Raw genomic sequence first — 20,328 nt, 5'->3', positions numbered from 1 at the left:
TGGCTGGGATGGAAACTGAGAGCTTGGGACCTTTGACTTTGGGAGCTGGCTAGGTTTCTGAGGAGGCAGAGAAGATTTCTGCCTGTAAAGCAAGGAGTGTCTGGTTAGAAACCTATTGATAGTAAGATTTCAAAACCTAAGTCCTGTTATCATCCTGCAGTTCTGACTGATTTGTAGCAAAAGCTTATTAAACCTTGTCTTTGTCACAAGTGTATGTTTCGATGTCAACAAGCAAAAATCTTTTTTAAAATTTGCTTATCTCTGTATTTATGGTTACTAGTATCAGACCAAGTAGCTGGCACCAAAACCTGACTGCTGTATTCCCAGTAATGGAATAGTGTATGTTTTACTGGATTTTTGGATCTTTTGTAAACTACTGGATGTTAATTTGGCATTCCAGTTTCTTATTCGTGATTTTTCTCATATGAAAAGTTCATGTCTATCACAGGGTATTGTTTCTGCTTTCTTGTCTATTTTTTCTCATTTATTTGAAAACTTATTCATTAACCATTGTAGTATGTTAATATGTGCTTCGTGGAAATAAACTGTGAAGCCAAAATAGTAATTTAATCAATTTTCTTTCATTCTTTATCTTGGGGACTAAAGTCAGAGCCACAATGACCTGCAGATTTGGGCTGACCACATTCTCTGTCCACGTACAGACTGAACTGCAGAAAAGAGGACTTAGCACAGAAAAAGCAGACCCACCCAGAAACAGTGTTGAATTCTTCTCTCTGAGTTCTAAATTCCCCACAAAGAGATATCATCTTGTATTTTCTTGTCCATTTTACACGTGGTCCATAAGGGGATGCTCTGAAAGACTAATAACATCTATGTGTAGGTTGTGAAGAGTGTAGATTATAGGTCATGGATTTATCTGCATGAAGTATAATCATGGCATGCTTGTTACTAATCACCCTATTTCAGAAAAGATGGCCTTCTCATTCACTGGAATGGACTTTGGACTTGAATTAAAGACTTGGAAGCCCCTGATTAGTAAATTTGTGGTCTTAATTTAGCAGCAGTACCTATGCTATGTTTTCCCCATACTGAATTCTGCTCAGTTAAGCAATGTCCAAAAGAATTAAACCAGAAGACTAATGTAGTGTAAACATTAATTTTGAGTTCTTATGATTAATAGGATTGATTTGTGAAAGGATGAAATTATATTGTAAAGTTAATCATTAGGGAAAATAAATGCCTAAAGGATCTAAGCTTAATATATCGGGCTTTTCTTTTCCCTGAGTCAATATAGATTGAAAAGCCATATTTCGCATTCAAAGAAATGTTTAACGTGTTTACAGATTTCATGAAAGACTCTGAAGACAACATTCCTTTAACAACATTTTCTGTCAAAGGCTACAATAATAACCTGATTTCTGCTCTCAGTCATGCTGGAGTAACACTCAGAAATGGTAGATCTGGCCTAGACATCTTTCAATGCCGCAAAAAACGTAGTTGTTCAGGGTTTTCCTTTATTTTGTTGCTTTGGATTGAATCCTGCACTTAGAGGTGACTGTGAGGTGAAGCAGACGTGTTGTTCAGACCTGCCAGTTCCTATGGCATGTCCAGTACACCACACTCTGAGACAAACAAGTCGCTAGCTCGGGTGGAAATACCACAGGAAAAGTGTTAATGTTTTTGGCACAGCATCATGTTACAGTGTCCTCGTGTGTTTCACACAGTAGTGTTTCCTCTCGTGCTGAGATGATGTGGATCTCTGTGGAAGCGCACAGTGTCCCTGGATCCTGCACCTCCATGCCTTGAAGTATTGAGCGCTGTGCACAGCTGCTGCACTAGGACACTTGTCTCATCCCTCATATCCCTCAAATAATAGAAAGCTGGAGGGGGGGGGCTTACATTGTATAGATAAAATATTCTTTTTTAAGATACCCCTAGTTCTTTTGTAGTATTCTGCCTTCAAAAAAATTACTAAAATATGTATTTAAGACCCTTATTTAAATATCAAGAGAGAATTGAAGTTAGAAGTTCAAACTTGTAGAAACCTAGAATTGTCATGGTTAATATTTCATTTGCTGTCCATGGAATATAATCACTAGCTTGGGACGTTATGTTTTGTTAACATATGTTTGCAAGCTAAACTTGCTTGCTTGAGGCAACCCCATAATCTGTTGATAGCCCACAAGTTATTTAAGACTGTATATGACTTTGATGACATCCTCACTTCTCTTTGACTTTGTTGTGACTAAAGATCTGAAGCCTTCAGGAGTCATTAAGGAATCATATACTATTTGTCAGATACTGAATGGTAATAACATACAAGTTTTCTTAGCACTTTTGTGAGATATGCTGTGTTGTGTGACAAGCAGCATATTATAAATTCCTTTCATGCACTTCTTCTGGATCATACAAGATCCAACACATGTAATTCTGTCACCATATTTTATATTGCATTAATTCAGTATTGCTCACTACTTATCGTTTGAGTTTCAGTGAGCAGAATTTCAGAACTAGAAACTAGTTCCAGCTCTGGCATTAACTTTCTATGTGAACTCCGTTTCTTTCTTCCATATAGAATGGCAAGACAATGTTTCCTTTATACTTAAAAGTATGATGTAAGGACCAATTAATTACTTGGAAAGTTCTTTGAGATTCCTTAGCATTGAAAAATGAAAATTATTAATATTTGATTATTAAATTTTAGTATTATATTTTGTGATAATAATAGAGCATATCCTAAAGTAAATAAATGGAAGAGACTGATTAAAAATGCATGGACAATTTTAACTTCCAATTTTTCTGACCTTACAGTACACCTGCACTCAATTATATCATCTCAGGTCTTTGATGTTTTCTGATGTGTTGCCTGTTTTGAGTAATGGGAAAATATTTTTGTTTGCTATGCTTACTTTTTATTACATGTTTTGCAATTTCTACTTTTGTACAGAAACAGGAATACTATGTTACAGAGAATAATAATTTCCTGCACGTGCATTTCTTGGGTTTTATTTTTGTTGCATATGTAACCATTAAAAGAAAAAAACCTAACCTCAATTAAAATATCTCTGAGCTCTGAGTAATTAAATGAAGTCTGCAGTACTTTGGCACTAGGGATTATTGTTTGCTTGTGTGATTTAAGGGCAAGTTTGAGTATAGAGAACAAACTTTACTGGAGATAGATTCAATTTGCTTAAAAGAAGGCGCTATATAGAATCTTAGAATCATGAAATCGCTTAGGTTGGAAAAGACCTTTAAGATCATGGAGCATTTCTTCTGGCACTCTGCATTTACTGCTGGATAAATACAGCTGTCTGGAATAGCTCCATCTGGTGAGTCACAGCACACAGGAAAGCCCAACTCTCCGCTTACTCTTGTTAGCTCTTTGACAAGTTATCACCTCGTACTTCTGTTACATGGAGATCTTATTCTAAAAATGTCTATTGCTTGTGAAGACTGCACTGAACTAGTCTGTTTGTGTTGCTTAAGCTTCTTTTTTTTTTCCCCCTCTTATTTATTCTACTCCTTTCTCAATGAGGAAAAAACAACAAAGCAAAACAGAGAGGTTTTCCTTATTGTATTCCTAGATCAGAACAAATCAGAAATGTCAATATCTTGAAACATATAATCTGATCTCTGAGACCCCAGAGCTTCTCTATAGGCAGCACTTCTAAGTGCTGATGCCACCCCAACCAATGAAGATGTTTATCGATTTAAGTTTGTCAATGTTTAATTATGCACCATTACAGAAATATATGATGTCAATGAAAAAGAGGGATGTATGAATAAAAAATTCTTTGCAGCAGAACAACTGCATGCAGAGCAAAGCTTTTAGCTCTGGCTTTTAAAGTTGAACAGATATTTTTTTCATGTGAACAATTTTGCCCACAAGGAGGGTTTAAAATTTGGGGATGTGGGGGGAGGGGAGAGAGAAATCACACACAACTTCTTGTTTTGTGTGTTCAGATGTCTGGTTGCATACAAAGAAATATGCATATGTCTACTCTGCAAATACCATCAGTTCTGTGTATAAGTATCATTAAAAACTTGAAAGAGATTTTAGACAAAGGAAAATGGATTTAGAAAGAATTGATGCTGCAGTGACCTGGCTCCCCCTGGGTTGACAAAGGATTCTTCTGGAGATGAATGAGTCCTGATAGTAGCCCAAAATGTTGAGTTCCGCAGTCCTGACGTTATAAAGTGGTTTAAAAAAACCCAAACTGAACAAACACAATATAGCAGCAGTTTGTGTATTAGATTCCTGGCATAAACAGGACTTCTAATGACTTCGTGTGGATAACTGTGTAATCACAGGCATTAGGAACATGGAGCTGAGAGAGGAGACTGCCAAAGTTCATTTACAACTGGTTCACTCTTTCATGAGTGTATGCCATATCACATTCACACTGAATTTCCTGGATCTCACTTCAGTGCTGTAAACACTGTCTTTCAAATAAATACTTCTGCCTTCAATGGGTTCAAGAACTGCTTATAAAACAGCACAACAAGCTCTCCAACAGTGCCTCAGGGGTGCAGTGGGGGAGGCAGTTTGGGGTGCTGTGTGCTGGGGTGGCAGTGGCAGGACTGGATGTGGGAACTGGACCTGGTGGGTGTGCAGGTGCTGTGCAGAATTTACAAAAGGGCTGAAAACCTCCCACTCTCAGGGTGTGGGCTGCAGACCCCATTTCTCCATGTTGCTACTTTCTCTCCTTGTGTTTTTCGGTGTGTAGAAGTTAATTAAAATCAGGGGTAAACCCAGATTTTGATACACACATCCTTAAATTATTAATGTATAATTTACCCTTGCTTTTAATAATGGGGGAACCAGAAGGAGGGTAACACTTTGAAAAGCCCTGTGAGATCTCCAGTTAGTCAGTTAATATTGTTGACTCTTTTCTTCTAAGCCATTATGAATTCAGTGTATGAAATCTTTAAAAATTATCTAATTGGAGAAGGTTGTCTTGCATTTGACCATTCCCTTTTTGCAAACCATTGATCTGCTGATATATTACAGTCACCCGGCTCAATGCACCATTGAGATATTTTATTGTAATACATTAACAGAGCAATGGTCATTGATTGATAACCAGGGAGCAAAGGAAGATTTCTTCTGTGTTTTTTGCTTAAAATAAAATATATATATATATATATATAAAAAGATATGCTGGGCAATATTCTGTTCTCACTCCATTACAAATCCAATACCATTTCATTGACATCCGTGGGGTTTCTCCAGAGTTAAGGTGACATGGCTGAGAACTGAATTGTTCTCGCATGCACTAGCACGCAGTCAGTATGCTCAGATGCTTTGTTTGTATTTAGATCGAAATCAGATATGCAGTTACAATTTGGGTCAGAATTAGCTCTGTTAGTTTTGAGTCAGTCTGTATTTAAACATGTGCACATGGGTTGTGTGTGTATTTATTTGAATAATGAATGTCATGAATAAAGACGCACTTCACCTCCTGTAAAAGAACCTGACTTGGTCAAATTCATTTCTTAAGCCAGTTTTTGCTGCTTTTCTGTTTTTTTAGGGATATTTTGATACAGAACAACTTTGTGCCATGGAGAATTGTTTCATGCTAAATGCATCTCAGCTCTGATCTGAAGGGAGTATTTCCACTGGAAAAGAAAGCATTGTTTAGTCTTTATGTCAATTGAATCTCTGGCCACTCTGCCAAGTCTGTCAGCACCGTGCCAGTTACTGAGTGTGGTGATTTCTGTGATATCAACACTTGTCTTTCGGGGATTGTGCTGTGACCTTCATGATCATTTTATACAATCCACTGCAAGGCAGAGTCTTTCTAATCTGAGCACACTGGGACTGTTTTACCATTTGTATTAGCCAAAGTTCCTGCTACTGCAACACGGATGGTGTGTATGTGCAGATCAGGTTTTTTTGCATGAAAATTAAATCTTTTTGGCAAAAGGCAAGTTAAAGAAGGGGTGATATTAAAGCCCATGTGGCAAGAGCAGTAACAGACTTCACGTCATGGATGCACATGTCCATTTTTCTGACCGATGCCTTTGGGACCATGTGTTGGGGCATGGCATCCTGTTGGACTGAATGTATTGGAAACCACACTTCTAATTTTATTTTTTTTTAATTAGTATGAAATCAAACTCTTTTTTAGTTATTTAGGAACCTACATCTAAAATGCAAAAAGTATGTAGTGACACTGAAATTCTAGGTTAGGATATGTAGATTGTAGATGAGTTAAAAACTGTTTTAACTGATCCATTTAAAATTCTGCTTTTGTTATAATGTTTTGTTTAGTTTAATAACACAGAAATAGTTGGCCTATCCATTTTAACTCTTTTTTCTATTAAGATTTTCCAATTATTTTATCTTCTATTTATATGGGTGGTTTCACACTTTGGTTTTGTTCATGATTATATATTAGAACCTCATGGTTGTGTTTGGGTTTGTGGGACTTAAGAAGAACAAACTAGCATTAAAAGTTCTCCACTGTAGTTCAAAATAGGCTCAAATTTTATCCACATTATCATTTTTAATCCTTCCCTTAACAATTTGCTACCTATATTTATAGTCACAATTTGTACCATATATTTTTAAAAGCAAGAATGGCCTTTCCTGAAAAAATTCATTCTTCATATGACTTCACAAGCTGAACAAAATTTCTTAAAAGAAACTGGAGTGGTAGAAGTCAAATCTTGATAATTTTACCTCTGACTTTGCAATCATCCTGCGTTTTAAATAACTAAATATAAACATGACAAATTTTTCTAGAATCCTGAACTCCCTGTTTACATGGGGCAAAATTTGGGAATTTCAGCTGGAAAAAGATATGGCTTAATGAGTTCCAGGCAATCTCTAGCATAATTGTAGTTTTGATTCATTATACTCCACTTTTTAAGTGTTACCTCCTCCTATTCATGTTCATGGGACTACATTTTACATGGTATGTGATGTTGCCTATTCTTTGGAAGAAGAGCATTGACACTGAAGAGCTTGGAAGGTACAACTGATATCTGGAGAACTGGTTAGAGAGATGCTCAAATGTTGTCCAATATATAATGAATAATGAGTTATGTCATATTAAAATATAAATTTATGTATGCTTGTGTGTGTGTATATATATATGCAGTTCTTTTGTTTTCTAATTTAAACCCAATTATTTTCCCATAGGAAATAGTGATTTTCTGCACAGAGAAAACTGCTTAGTTTACAATCATATTTTGTTCTTGTCTGTTCCTGAACTGCAGTTGAAATCTGTGCTTGTGACGTTAGATTTTATATTGCTTTGGTGTTTACAAAGAAGAGAAGGTTGTTGGGTTGGGCTTTTTTTAAGCAAACCATCACTTTCTAACTCACTAGTTCATGCTAAATTGGTTTCCATTTTAGCAATATGGAGTTGTCTCAGTTCTTGGAAATATGCTTCACTGAATCATTGATCATTGTCTTCACTGTGATGGTGCTTTTATTTACACAGCTGCATGAAATGTTCACTGTGAAGTATTATACTGTATTAAGGTATCGTGGTTTTGTACTTTGCTTCAGACTCTCTTCTAGTTTGCTGAAAAGTATTCTGTGGTTCATAATTCTTTAAGTAAATGCGGTTTGGTTTTTGAGCTAATTTTGTCGATTTGAGGAAGTCAGAACTATTTGTGTTATTAATATATTAATTCAGTGGATTTAATTCTTTGTTCATAGCTTGCTTGTAAATGCTATAGATTTCAAGACTGTGTCTCCTACTCAAAATTACCAAGCAAATATCTATTGACAAATTCTTGCCTGTGGACTGCCATTACACACCTAACTATTATTTCTGAATTTACTTTTCAAGCTGATAGGTCATTTTCTTCCCATATATTTAATCCTTTATGTGATACAATTACTATTCTAGAGTGACTCAATGAAGAAAATACTGAATTTTTTTTTCTTTTCTTTTTTTTTTAGAAAAAGATAAGTAGAGGCTCAGGTAATTTAATTAGGATACATTAACCTTTTTTTCCCCCTCAATTATCCAGCCACTCTCATATTCTGGCAATGCTCACAAACACCAGATTTAAAAAAAAATCTTATTTCCTTCTGACTGAGGGATCATGACCTAAATTGCTGAATGCTAGACTTTTTTTGCTGCTTACAGCAAATGTTTACATTTAATTTTCTCTCACTACATTGATACCACAGAATAATGCATGCAATATTACTTCTGAAGAATTCGGTGAGATCCTTGTATAGGTACTATTTCTGTGCTGAATGCAGCTGTGGCTGCACCAGGCAGTCTAAAATGCATTGATGTAAGGGTAGCCATTTGCCCATTTCAAATTATTAAATGCATATTAGTGGTAGAAATCTGTCCCGAGACTCCGGGGCAGGGCTCTTTTTATACATATACTGAGGCATAGGGGCTATTTACCATAGTAAACACTTCAGATGTGAATATGCATTATTGTCTGTCAATTTTAGCAAGTTCCCCAAATTTCTGCCATTGCTGTTCACAGGGAAATGAATAATAAAAAGAATAAGAACAGAATCCGACTTCAAAGTTGGTGTAATCCCATGCTATTTGCACAGCTGCAATCATGAGACATTCATATTTTTGTTGTGAATATTTGAATCTGAATATCAAAGTGAAACTTGCAGAATGCCACCCTGTTGACCAACATAATAGAAAATATTAGTACAAATCTCTCAAAGCCTAATTCTTGGGCAGACATGAATAATGTCTTATTGAAAATAATTCTTGTTCAAAGCTACAGTGATTTCTGAAATGTATAGAGCAATCAAATCAGGGGAGTCAAGCTTGAATACACAGATAGAAATTTGACCCATAATGCAAAGAATTCTTTTATTAGTAATTCTTAAAATGGAAAGTAATTTCTAAGCATCTTCACTGTAGTAACGTGCTCAGGTCCCAGGACTAGGTATATGTCTTTCTTTCCTAATCAAACAGGCAAATATCCAAGCTTTTATTGCCATCCATTGTAAAAACAATGGTGTTGAAATAGCTGCCTTGATGTAAAATCCCCATGGAGAAAAACTACAAGTAATTTTGCAAAGCACAAGGGTTCCAACCAGCCTAATATACTTTACCTGCAGTCTGCTTTCACTGGCTGCCTACAGAGAGGTTCAAAAAATAGTCATCAAAAAAAATCCTGGAAAAATTTTATTCCCTCATTTATTTTTCTATTTGCCAACAACAAATTGGCACCGACTAGTGCATTATTTTCTATTTGTAAAATACAAGCAGAAATACAGCAATAGTGGAAAAGCCATCTTTGACTCAAAATGTTGGATAAAACCAACATTTCATTCACCAAATATTTATAGCTGTAGTGTTTCAGCATTTCGAGTAGAGATGAAATAGAATATGGGCCATTCACTGAAGGAAATCAAGAAGGATGACTGACTATATAGATTATATATAAAAAACTTGAAAGTAAAAAGGGGAAAAGAAGCTAATTATATAATTTTTAAAAATCCTAAAAATTGGGATCCATCCTGAGGTTTTTTCTAATTAATTTACCACAAGTTGTGTTACCAAAGAAAAAAATAATGTTTCTTTGGAATCTTGATATGAAAACTTCATAAACAAAGTGAAGAGGTTGGAGATTAAAATGTTAAAAGGAGAATACAGGATTTTCTAATGCATGGATAGATTCCAGATGGCAAAGACTGCTGGTTCTCTGACCCAATGGCACCATTCTTCACAGATGAGATCCTATATTTGGAAGGATAGGAAGAATTTCCAGTATCTCAATGTATTTTGCCAACACTATTCATCATATCTTGTAAATTTTACTTTCTTAACTGGAAACTATAGCAATTAAAAAGATATCTGGAATAATTAGTGCAAATGATTCAAGAAACAAAACCTAATGACAATGGTTTTGCCAAAGTGACTGTAAAATATATCTAAAATAAATTAAAAACTACAAATTAATCATTGTCCTTCTGTATACCACCCAATGCTAACAGAACCAAAACTCCCATGTATTTAAACCTACATTTTATAAAAGCTCACTGGCAAAAATCAATATAAAGCTTTAGTGGGCAGAATGTGTGTAATAGTAACAAGTAGAAAGGTTAGTGTAGAAGTTAATGGTTCTATCAAGAATAAAACAGAGTTAAAGTCTGAAGAAAAGCTCTACCACAAGTGGTTCATTAACCTTTGAGAACTCCAGCCTATCTTCAAAGTAAAGATTACAACAAACCTGACTCAGTCACCAGTAGCACTTGTTAGCTCTTGCCTTCAGAAATCAACAGTTTTTTCGTTTGCATTATCAAACTTTCACAAAGCTTTCATTCCACTCAGATGTTTGACCCTGTAAACTAACTAGATTAGTTAATCCAAGGTCACATGGAGCAGTGGGAATCATGATACCTCACCTAAACACAGCGCTCTGCACTCTCGAGTAGCTTGGAATTTTATACCGAAATGATCAGTAGTGAACAACATCCATAGTTTATTGGCATCACTATACCAGGGAATTAGCTTTGCACTGATGGGGCTGGAGATGATCTAAATTAACTCACCTATGACCAATTGCAGGCTTCCTAAAACAGCTAGCATGCATCAGAGTTTTTCTGTCTGCAGCCTCACTGCAAAGTGGATGATGGACAAGAGGCCCAGTTTCTGTCTCTGTTGTGGTTTAATTCCAGGCAGCAACTAAGGACCACTCAACTGCTCACTCTCTCTCTCCCAAACTCCCCCTGTCCTGGTGGAGAGGAGAATCAAAAAGAAACTAAACATTGTGTCTTGAAATAAGAGCAGTGTAATAAGTGAAACAAAGTAAAATATAATAATTATAACTAGACAATATAATTATAACAATAACAATTATAATTATAACAATAACAACAACAATAATAATAGTAATACTAATATGGAAAAGGTGTGAGAGAGAGGAATAAAATCTAAGGCAGACAAGAGAGGCACAATACAATTGCTCACCACTCACTGACTGATGCCCAGCCCATCCCTGTTCATATACTGGGCATGATGGTCTATGATATGGAATATCCCTTTGGAAAGTTTGGGCCAGCTGTCCTGGGCATGCTTCTTCACAGCTAATGGTGCACCTGCTTGCTGGTGAGACACTGAAAAGTGTAAGTAAGCACTACTTAGTCAGAACTGAAACATCACTGTTTTATCAACACTGGTTTCATACTAAACCCAAAATACAGCTCTGTGCCAGCTACTAGGAAGGAAACTAACTCTATCCCAGCTGAAACCAAGACAATCTCCATCTGGTTTTTCCTCAGCATCAGTCATTGCTGATGGTAGTAGATCCTGGTCCCCTTCTTTCTCCAGCACTCCCACGTCTCTTTGTAGACTTTCCCTTCCCAATTAGTTTTCCTGGCACAAATATTTGTGTTTGGTTAACTGGATCACTGAAATGTTCTGGAATAAGGAGAAGACTTGTAAATTGAGTGTAGTTGTTCAAACCTATAATTCATGCCTCTGATATTTCAGTTGGTATCACATGAAAATGAATGGGAAGGTAGAAACTCTGTAAGCCACTACTGTGTCCAAACTAGCAAAGAATTTGGGGAGATTAGTAATAAGCTACCACATGTAGTACTAGTTTACAGTTCTATATAAAAACTATGTAGCCATGTTGTACATTAGAACTTAGAAAAGGCCACCACAAATAATGCCTTTTGAACATGCAACCATCTGAATAGCTGAATACTAAGTACAGAAAATTTCCTTTTGGGATAGATTTTTTTTCCAATTATATTTGTTTATCAATATGCTTAATTATTTGTATGTAATGTTTTAAACTAATATCCATAATCTAATGTCACTAAAATAGCAGTATGGTTCAATATTCTGCATAATTTCATATATTCCAATATATCTTTCAATATATGTTGGTACCCCTAGTTACAGGGCCTCATATTCCCTTTTCTTGCTAGGTTTCAGGCTCTACATCTGGCATTCAGTATGAAATTAAATGACAAAATAAGATAAATACAAAGAAAGTACTTTTGGAGGAAAAAGTACCATGTCAGGCAAAACATAATTTTGTATAGGAAATTTCAATGGAAAATGTATGAAAAATCCTGAACCAGAGTTCTTTGCATAGACTCTTGAAAATTGTGCTGATCATTTGGGTTACATCTTTGCAGCTGATCCTAAGCTGCTGCTGCAATTTATCTAAATTAAGGAACCCTCAGTGCACTCAGTTTCAAATCTCACATCGAACTATAATAACACAGGTATATGTAAAATCAAATTCACTTTTGTCATGGCAATCAAGAACCTCCTGACACACACTCAGTTTCAAACTAGACTTTGGAAGGACCTTTCCTAGGCTAACTATTTTCAGGATGGAAGACAGGGAGTGCACCCTATCAAATACCATGTTTTTCCACTTTCCTGTGTAATAGAACAGTAATTCAGTTAAAGTATTACCATAGATGCAAAACTGTAATTCAATTTGCTATGACAGAACAAAGTGAAAGTTGGTAACTATCAGATGTATTATGCTATAATGACCCAAAGATAAAAATGATGGCAGCCAAGGGGACAGTTGGGACCAAGAACCATTAGCTACACATTGACAATTCAAATGCATTTGTACCATAGCCAGTTTATTTCATTCTCCAGTCCTTCTACGATTTTTTCCCATTTCATTCCTCCAATCTTCCCCCACCTACTGCTGTAAGTTTTCTTCCAGCAAGTTTTAGGGCGGAAGTTTAAATGAGCATCTGCCACAGCACCAAAGCCAACGCTAGCTGGCCATCAACCAGCAGGGCTACTCTTGCATGGGATGCCTGGCTCCCCTTCGGAGACTGCGCTTAACCTCTATGACATACTCAGATTCCACCAGCTTGGTGCCTCAAATCCCATGTTTCTGCTTCTCTCCAAATTTTCCAGTTGGTAACATATCTTTATGACGAGACTCACACCCTTGCCCTTCATTATCCTTCATGATTCTTTGCAAGTCAAAACAAAGAATTTATATTTTATTTCACTTTGTTTTATTACATTTATTTTTGCATTGGAAAAAAAAAAATGAAACAAGAGGGGGATTCAGTTCATAATTAGGGGAGGAGTCGTTTTTGGACTCAATCCCCAACATGAAATCTGTTATAAATGGATTCTGCCAAATTGCTGAACAGAGTGCAAATTTGTAATGTGCCAGTTTTTTAATAGGTTTAGTTCTTTGGGCTCTTTCTTCAAGTCCAACCCTTGTGTCATCTCACTGACACTTTGTCCTTGAAAATCTTGTTGTGCAACCTCCTTTTAAAACTATGTGATACACATGCTTAAGCCTTCCCAGCTGTGACAGCTCAAGACAAAAAAAAAATCAGCCTAGGTTTTGGCACACCTAGGGTCTTCTTCAAGTAATCTCATTTGTGCTTGTCCTAGAACCCTTCTTATTAGTCAGCGTCCTTATCTCATAGCCACAGCTGAGGGTGGCATTGTGGCTTCCCAAAGCACGGTTACTACACTGGCTAAAGGGACTTCCAGATCTTAGTTACAGCAGACACCATCTTTGGAATCGACTACGGTGAAAAAACTGCTGAAGCCCTTCATCTGTTTTATTTCCCTTGCTTGAATGATGGGTTAAACAGGCATACTTAAGAGTACAATAGCTCCAGCCATTTGAAATGCTAATTCTCATCTTGGCCACAATGTGGTGAGCATATCAACCCCCTTTATACCTTATTGGTTGTAAAGATAATGAGATTCTTTTAAAAGAACAGCAGAAAAATCCATGACATTCAGTATTCACATTCCCCTCAAATCTAGCTCACGCTGAGAGCAACTTCAGACATAAGAAAGCTTTGTTTTGATTTAGAGCATATTTATAGTTAAAATGTTACACCTCTGAGAAGCACTTCACACTGAGTAGAGGAAAATACTAAATACTGGAATTTGCTCCTGTCTTTGAAGGCTTGTTGTATCTTCTAAATTCTTTTCTTGAAACTGGATCTAGTGATCTGGCCATGTACACTCTTAGTATATTTTCAGTTTATTTGAACGCATGAAGACACCACACAAGCACCTTTGCAAAAGACCAGTCAAACAATAAAAGCAAACATGTTGTACATCCAGATTGTCTGCTGTTGACCCAATCTGTGCTTTGTACTTTCCAGACTGTAGTGTAAATGTTTCCAGGGACAGATGTTGAGAGAGAGCTCCGAAAACACCTGATGCTACTTCCAATCATTTCCAATGATACTTTTCAGAACAGAGATATATCACACATATTTGTTTTATGTAAGTGTTTTGGTTCATGTCATATTTACATAATGTACTGACCTGTGCTTCACAATAAACAATTATAATGCCAATGCTAGAAACATGGTGAAGAGAAATACAGCAGAAAAAACAGTCCTAGATTTTCAGATTTCTATTGAAGTTTGCTGAAATGTTGACCACTTTTAAGGTTATAAAAACATTTGTAATGGAAGTGAGGGAGTAGGAATAAATCTTTCAGTGTAGAATTCCAAATGGAAACTTTTGAAATTTATTTCCACATTTTTAGATTTTAACCAGATTGGAAGTACAGAGCAGCTTCTGACTTAGAGCGCAATTTGAGATCTGAAGTTTAGCCCACATAGATGGATATCAACCATTCCAATGGATCACTTCAAGTTTTTAGACAGCAGGAAGACCTGAGAGATGCCACTGGAAAGATTCAGGAATTTTTGTTTCTTTGAGCCAAGATAATGGGCATCATGCCTTGTCATCAGGCAATACTTGCTGATGACTTCCACACCTAAAGACAGGGATGAAGGCATCTTTAATTTGCAAGCCATCCTTTTCTGTAGGTATGTATCTTTTTTAATATTTTTGGTTTCTTTTTTTTTCCCCTAAACTGTGATTATCTGGTTGTTTCCATGAAGGAGAAGATCTCTGGACTCATGGATCACCTAGCTCAGCAGAGAAGGTTAAGGTAAAGCAACATGGCCGACAAGCAAATGGTATTACAAAAATAAAGGTTTAAAATTGCATGTCTCTTCTTGGAAAAGTGGCCTCGGAAAGGCTTCTTTGATACAAAAGATCTCACTATGGGATTTAGCTAACCTAGTTCTTCAAATCTGAGTGATGAATAAAACTATTTTGTTTTTCCTAGAGCTTAGAAGAGGACAAGCACTGAAGGAGCACCTCCCCTAGGGAGACAGGCTGGGAAAGTTGAGGCTGTTCAGCCTGGAGAAGGTTCAAGAATTTGAAGGGGGCTTAGTGGGAAGCTGAAGAGGGACCCTTCATCAGGAACTGTAGTTAATAGGACAAGGAGTAATGGATACAAATTGAAAGAGGGGAAATTAAGTAGATATTAGGAAGAAAGTTTTTACTGTGAGGGTGCTGAGATACTGGAACACATTGCCAAGAGAAGCTGTGGATGCCACAACCCTGGCAGTGTTTAAGGCCGGGTTGGATCAGGCCTTAAGCAACGTGGTCTAGTGGGAGATCTTCCTGCCCATGGCAGAGGGTTTTAGGACTAGCAGATCTTTAAGGTCCATTCCAATCCCTTAACATTCTATGATTCTATTATTATGTAGTTTCTCCAGAATTATTATAACAGTAGATACAAACTGTACCTCAGAGCACTTTTCAATGAGGAAATTAATGTGTTTCAATGAGGAAGAAGACTTTTTTTCCAACAGTATATAAATTTTAGCAATGATGCAGAATTTAATAAGAGCCAAGCCTCTGAGATGTTAGAAGTTTCTGGAGTTAATAGCTGAAGAAATATAGATATGAGTGAGGTGGGTTTAATAATTTTTTTCCTCTTCAATGCTATGTTCTAGGAAGCCCATAATCCAACCCCTTACCTGCACTTCTGGGTTTCACAGAATTGGCTTGTCATCACCATACAATGATTTTTTAAAAATATTGATCGTTCTCTATTTGTATCACTACAGGACAGAGTTCAGGTTTTTGTTGTATTTTTTTAGTTCTCTTTTTCCTATGGATGAGGTCTCCACAGGAAACTTTAAGAAAATTTTGCTCTTAGCTATCTCACAGTGAGTTGAAAAAGAAACATGAAATGTAGGTTTTCTTTGTGTTAATCATTTATTTATTTATGGTCATATTTGAACATGGACATTAGAAGCCTTAAGTCAATCTGGAGCGCTGTGAGGGAGCCAGAATGAATTGGCCAGTTAGGCTGTGCTTACAGATGCTTTGCATTGGCAGAGCAATGCAAAGCAGCTGGGCAGTGTGCCTTAGCTTTGCCTTTACCTTCTGTTCTCCAGGTTTGCATTGTTCCTTGGACCTCCCTTCCATTGCCCTGTCTATATCTAGCACAACTTCTTGTTGTTTCCTTGCACTGGTGTATTGATGCATTTGCCAGGGTTCTCTGTCTTGTTCTTCCCATATTCCCGTTTTCCTACTCTCTGACTATTCTTTAAGAAGAGAAATATTTTGTAGGAATTGTGAATTTGGCTGTGAATTTTCAAGAGCCAAGAGAAACTGTCCCCTCCTCCAAGTTCATCTCACTCTCAGAAGGGCTGATTCCTTGCACAGTTATGAGCAGGATTAAGTCTGCAACTTCTGCCTTGAAAAAAACAATATCCCTGCATTAACCCTTTCTCAGAATTTTGTGAGAGCAGAGTCAACAGTGACAGATGGTTTCCACACCATAATTCAATGAGAAACTGTAGAAGATTCTTCCCAAAATGTCCACCCAAATGTCAGTAAACCAGGAGCTAATATAATCACGACTGCTAGGAAATTAGTCATTTGTAGCAGACCTTCACATTTATCATTAAATCTCCCTGATTCTGCCACTGACCTTTCAAAATCAATAAACCAGGCCGCCTGAAACAAGGAAGTTTCCTTTAAAGGAAAGAAAATGGAACTTATGTTTGGGCCTTCTGTCTGCTAGTTTTTTCCTGAAACAGTAAGTTAAATTTTTACTGCTCTGTTACCAAAAGACAAAAGTGTTCAAAATATATTGCTCCCTTAATGAAAGATATTTTCTTCTTAATTTGTTGTCTGATTTCTGGAGAACATGAATTGTATAGAAGAAAAAGCTGGTGTGTATTTTTAAGGAGATATTCATTGTTCTTCCTGGCAACTGAGGTATAAAATTGAGTCAAACTCAGTATAAAATCAGTTATAAATCTACTTAGGGTTTGTGGGTTTTTTTGGGTTTTTTTGGGTTTTTTTGGGTTTTTTTTAAGGATTGGAATGCTAAATTCTTAATGAAAGGTAGGTTATTTCTTGTTTTGTTTTGGTGAATAAAAAGGGATGTGTGTTACTTGCTGGTATAATACAATTCAAATGGAAAAATAGTAAAGTTAATCAAAAAGGAGTATTCCAGATAGATATTGTTAAAACTATTTCTAATCAGTTTCTGGTTTTATTACCTAAAGAATGTTATTGACCAGTTTGAAACATTTATTTACTGAGAATTGCCCTTTGGCAATACTTTGTCCTTCTCTCTTCAATATGCAAAATGTAAATTAATAAATCTCTGTATACAAATGCTGATTATTTTTATGCATGTGCAAATTATTTTTATGTAGGTTTATTTTTTATGTGTCAGTATGCATTGACATGGTTTTTTGATTGTTGGTGTTTTGTGGGTTTTTTTCCCATAATAAAATATTATCAGGATCTATTTGGCTACCAAAAGCAAAAGAGATCAACTTGATGAGGGTAGTTTTGCTTTTCAGGTCTGTCTGTCTCTATCAGATGTCTTCAAACAGCAGCCAGATGCCACTGCCTCTGACCTTGTAGTGAAGAGATGGTACTCCTTCCTCTGCAGCCAGGTCCTTCTTTGCTGGGGTGAATCAGGAGGCTTGAAGAAGAAAAAGAAGTCACATCTATCCTGGCAGGTAGAGGAAAGGTGCAGGTGCTAAGTTTCTAAGCTAGAATGACTTTAATTTAATTGTAACTTGTGTATTTGTAAGTTCCTTAGAAAATTAATCAAATGTCCTCAGATCAGATCTGATTTTGACAGCCCCCCTATATCCTTAGGACACTCAGTGCACATACTGTGCATACATATCCACCAATATAAACTAGGGATCTGTGAGTGACAGTAACATAATGTGTATAATGCATGTAATGGAATGGAAATATCAGTTAGTAATGTACACACTGAATTTAAACTTTCACAAAAATAGCTTCAGGAAGCCTGATGTTTGAAAACACGATCTATTTAACCAAGTGTCACTGAGTAATAAGGCAAAGGGACAAATTTCAAGATCTACACTAACACAAAGTCAATAAATGCATGTGAAGTCCAAAGATGTGATAGACAGATATATTGTACAAAAAGGATTTCTTGGACAGATTCTGTCAATATAAATATATTCTGTCGGCATACATGTGCCTTGTCATGCTGCCTTGTCATAATTGCGGTCTCAAGAGCTTTAATTATCTCTTTAAACCATCGGTATTTACATTTGGTTTGTCTCATGGTCCTTCATTGCTAATGTGTCACAATCCTTTTTTTCCCTTGTGGGGGTGACAACTGGTCACTCTTCATTAATAAAATGACAAGTCTCTTATCCATGTTGTATTCACAATAGGCTTTAGAAAGTTAAACTTCAAGAGAATAAATTCCCTCTGTGGTTATCCTACAGAACACACACTTCAACAGGAAATGCTTATACATCCTTGTTTTTCTTCTGCCAAGACTAAATTCTATGTTCCAAGACTAAAGTTGGGATGAAAATAAGAATATGAATTCTTTAGTGAAACAGTGACACGTATGGTCAAATTTTATAAACTGTAAGGTAATAGGAAAAAAATGTATTCCTGTGAACACAGTCACTTCACTAACAACATAAATATATAAAGTCGTCTAACACTGTTTTTAGATACTCTTCATGAAATCCAGCATTAGCACAAGACTTCACAGAATCACAGAATAATCGAGGTCACAAGGAAACTCTGGAGGTCATCCTGTCCAACCCCTCTGCTCAAGCAGAGTCACCTACAGCAGCTGCCCAAGAGCATGTTTAGACAGCTTTTGAGCATTGCCAAGGATGGAAATTCAATTTGATCAGACTTATGTGTTCATATATGGAGGTGGGTGTCCTGTTCTTTCCAATAAAATCAGGGAGAGTTAAAGACATGAAGCATTTAGAAATGAGGAATTTTTACAACAGCTTGAGTGAAACAAAATTGAATACAGTGTCAGTTTAGTGTTCCTTGATTTCTTTCTCATGGATATGTTTTTTTTCCTTTCTTGGGTGAAACCACAGAATATACTGTATGATAAACCATGAATTACTGTTGCCAGTTTACCTTGAGATTGGGATTGTGGATACCTCATAAGTGACAGTAATGATGGTGCCTCTAAGTGAGTTTCTTCCTATCTAAAATTGTAAGCTGTCCTTAACAGTCGATATAATTTTGCTGGACACAACGTTATCTGAAGCCATTTTCCAGCAGGCTGTTGATTTAAACAGGAGTCACAGAAATTGTCATTTCAGAAGGTGGTCTTTTCAAAGTGTGGAAATGCAGATCCTGGTTCCTGGGCATGCCTGGAACATGAGAACACTTAAACCCAAGCGACTTTTCAAGCAAGTGACAAAACAGGTATTTCATGGGCTGGAGTGGGAAAAGGCAGTGCATGTGTTGCTGTGGCACATTCAGCCTTCCCCTTGGAAGCCAAGTGGTGGCAAATGCAGGTGGCTGTGAAAGCTGCACCTGCACAGGTTATACACCTATTCTCTAAAGTCCTACTTTCGTGCCCTTGGCAGGCTGAGCTTCATTTCAGCAAACAGCACAGGAGATGTGGTTAAGATACAACACTGGACAGTCCAACCAGCCCCATCAGGGACCTTGAGCATCTGGATCTGACTTTTCTCTGAATATATAGTATGAGACTAGACAAATACTAAGCAAGAGATTGGGAGTTCCTACGTTTTAGTGAGGCCATAAGGGAAATGTCTAGGCATGCGTCTCTCAAGCTGCCACATTTCCAATCTGAATGTAAACTTGGGGTACTACTGTGCTAGAATAAGATTGGTTTCATGCCTCTGGCTGCCGCGACACACAGGGCTTAGGATGTGGGGGGTTTTGTAGAGGTGTCATACTTGTGCTGATTTCTGGCCCTCTTAGGAACCAGCTGCAGCGTGGCGTGGGTTGGGCCCTGCAGGGAGGCTCGGCCGGGCAGGAAGGAGGCACAGCCGGGCACTGGAGCCGCGGCACTTTGGCCACGCGGTTACCGGGGCACGAGCCACTTACTGACAGGGCTAGTCTGAGTTTGCCCACAGCAGATTGCAGTGACTGCAAAGTAAGCATCGCCCAAGGCAGTGGAGCACTCCTGCAAATTTTATTATTCTTTAATGGTTTTTATCAGAAAGGGAGTGTTTAGGCCTAAAAAGAGGATAAGTATGGAAGAAAATCACCACCTCTGTCCAATGGGACCACTTAGAATGAGGATTAGTCATAAAACTTAACAAATGCTGGAGACATT

Source organism: Empidonax traillii, unplaced genomic scaffold (assembly GCF_003031625.1).
Source record: "Empidonax traillii isolate 1590-97213 ecotype Southwest subspecies unplaced genomic scaffold, ASM303162v1 scaffold305:size1471525, whole genome shotgun sequence".
NCBI classification, from domain to species: domain Eukaryota; kingdom Metazoa; phylum Chordata; class Aves; order Passeriformes; family Tyrannidae; genus Empidonax; species Empidonax traillii.
The sequence above is the reverse complement of the archived record's forward strand: the minus strand, read 5'-3'. Positions refer to the sequence as shown.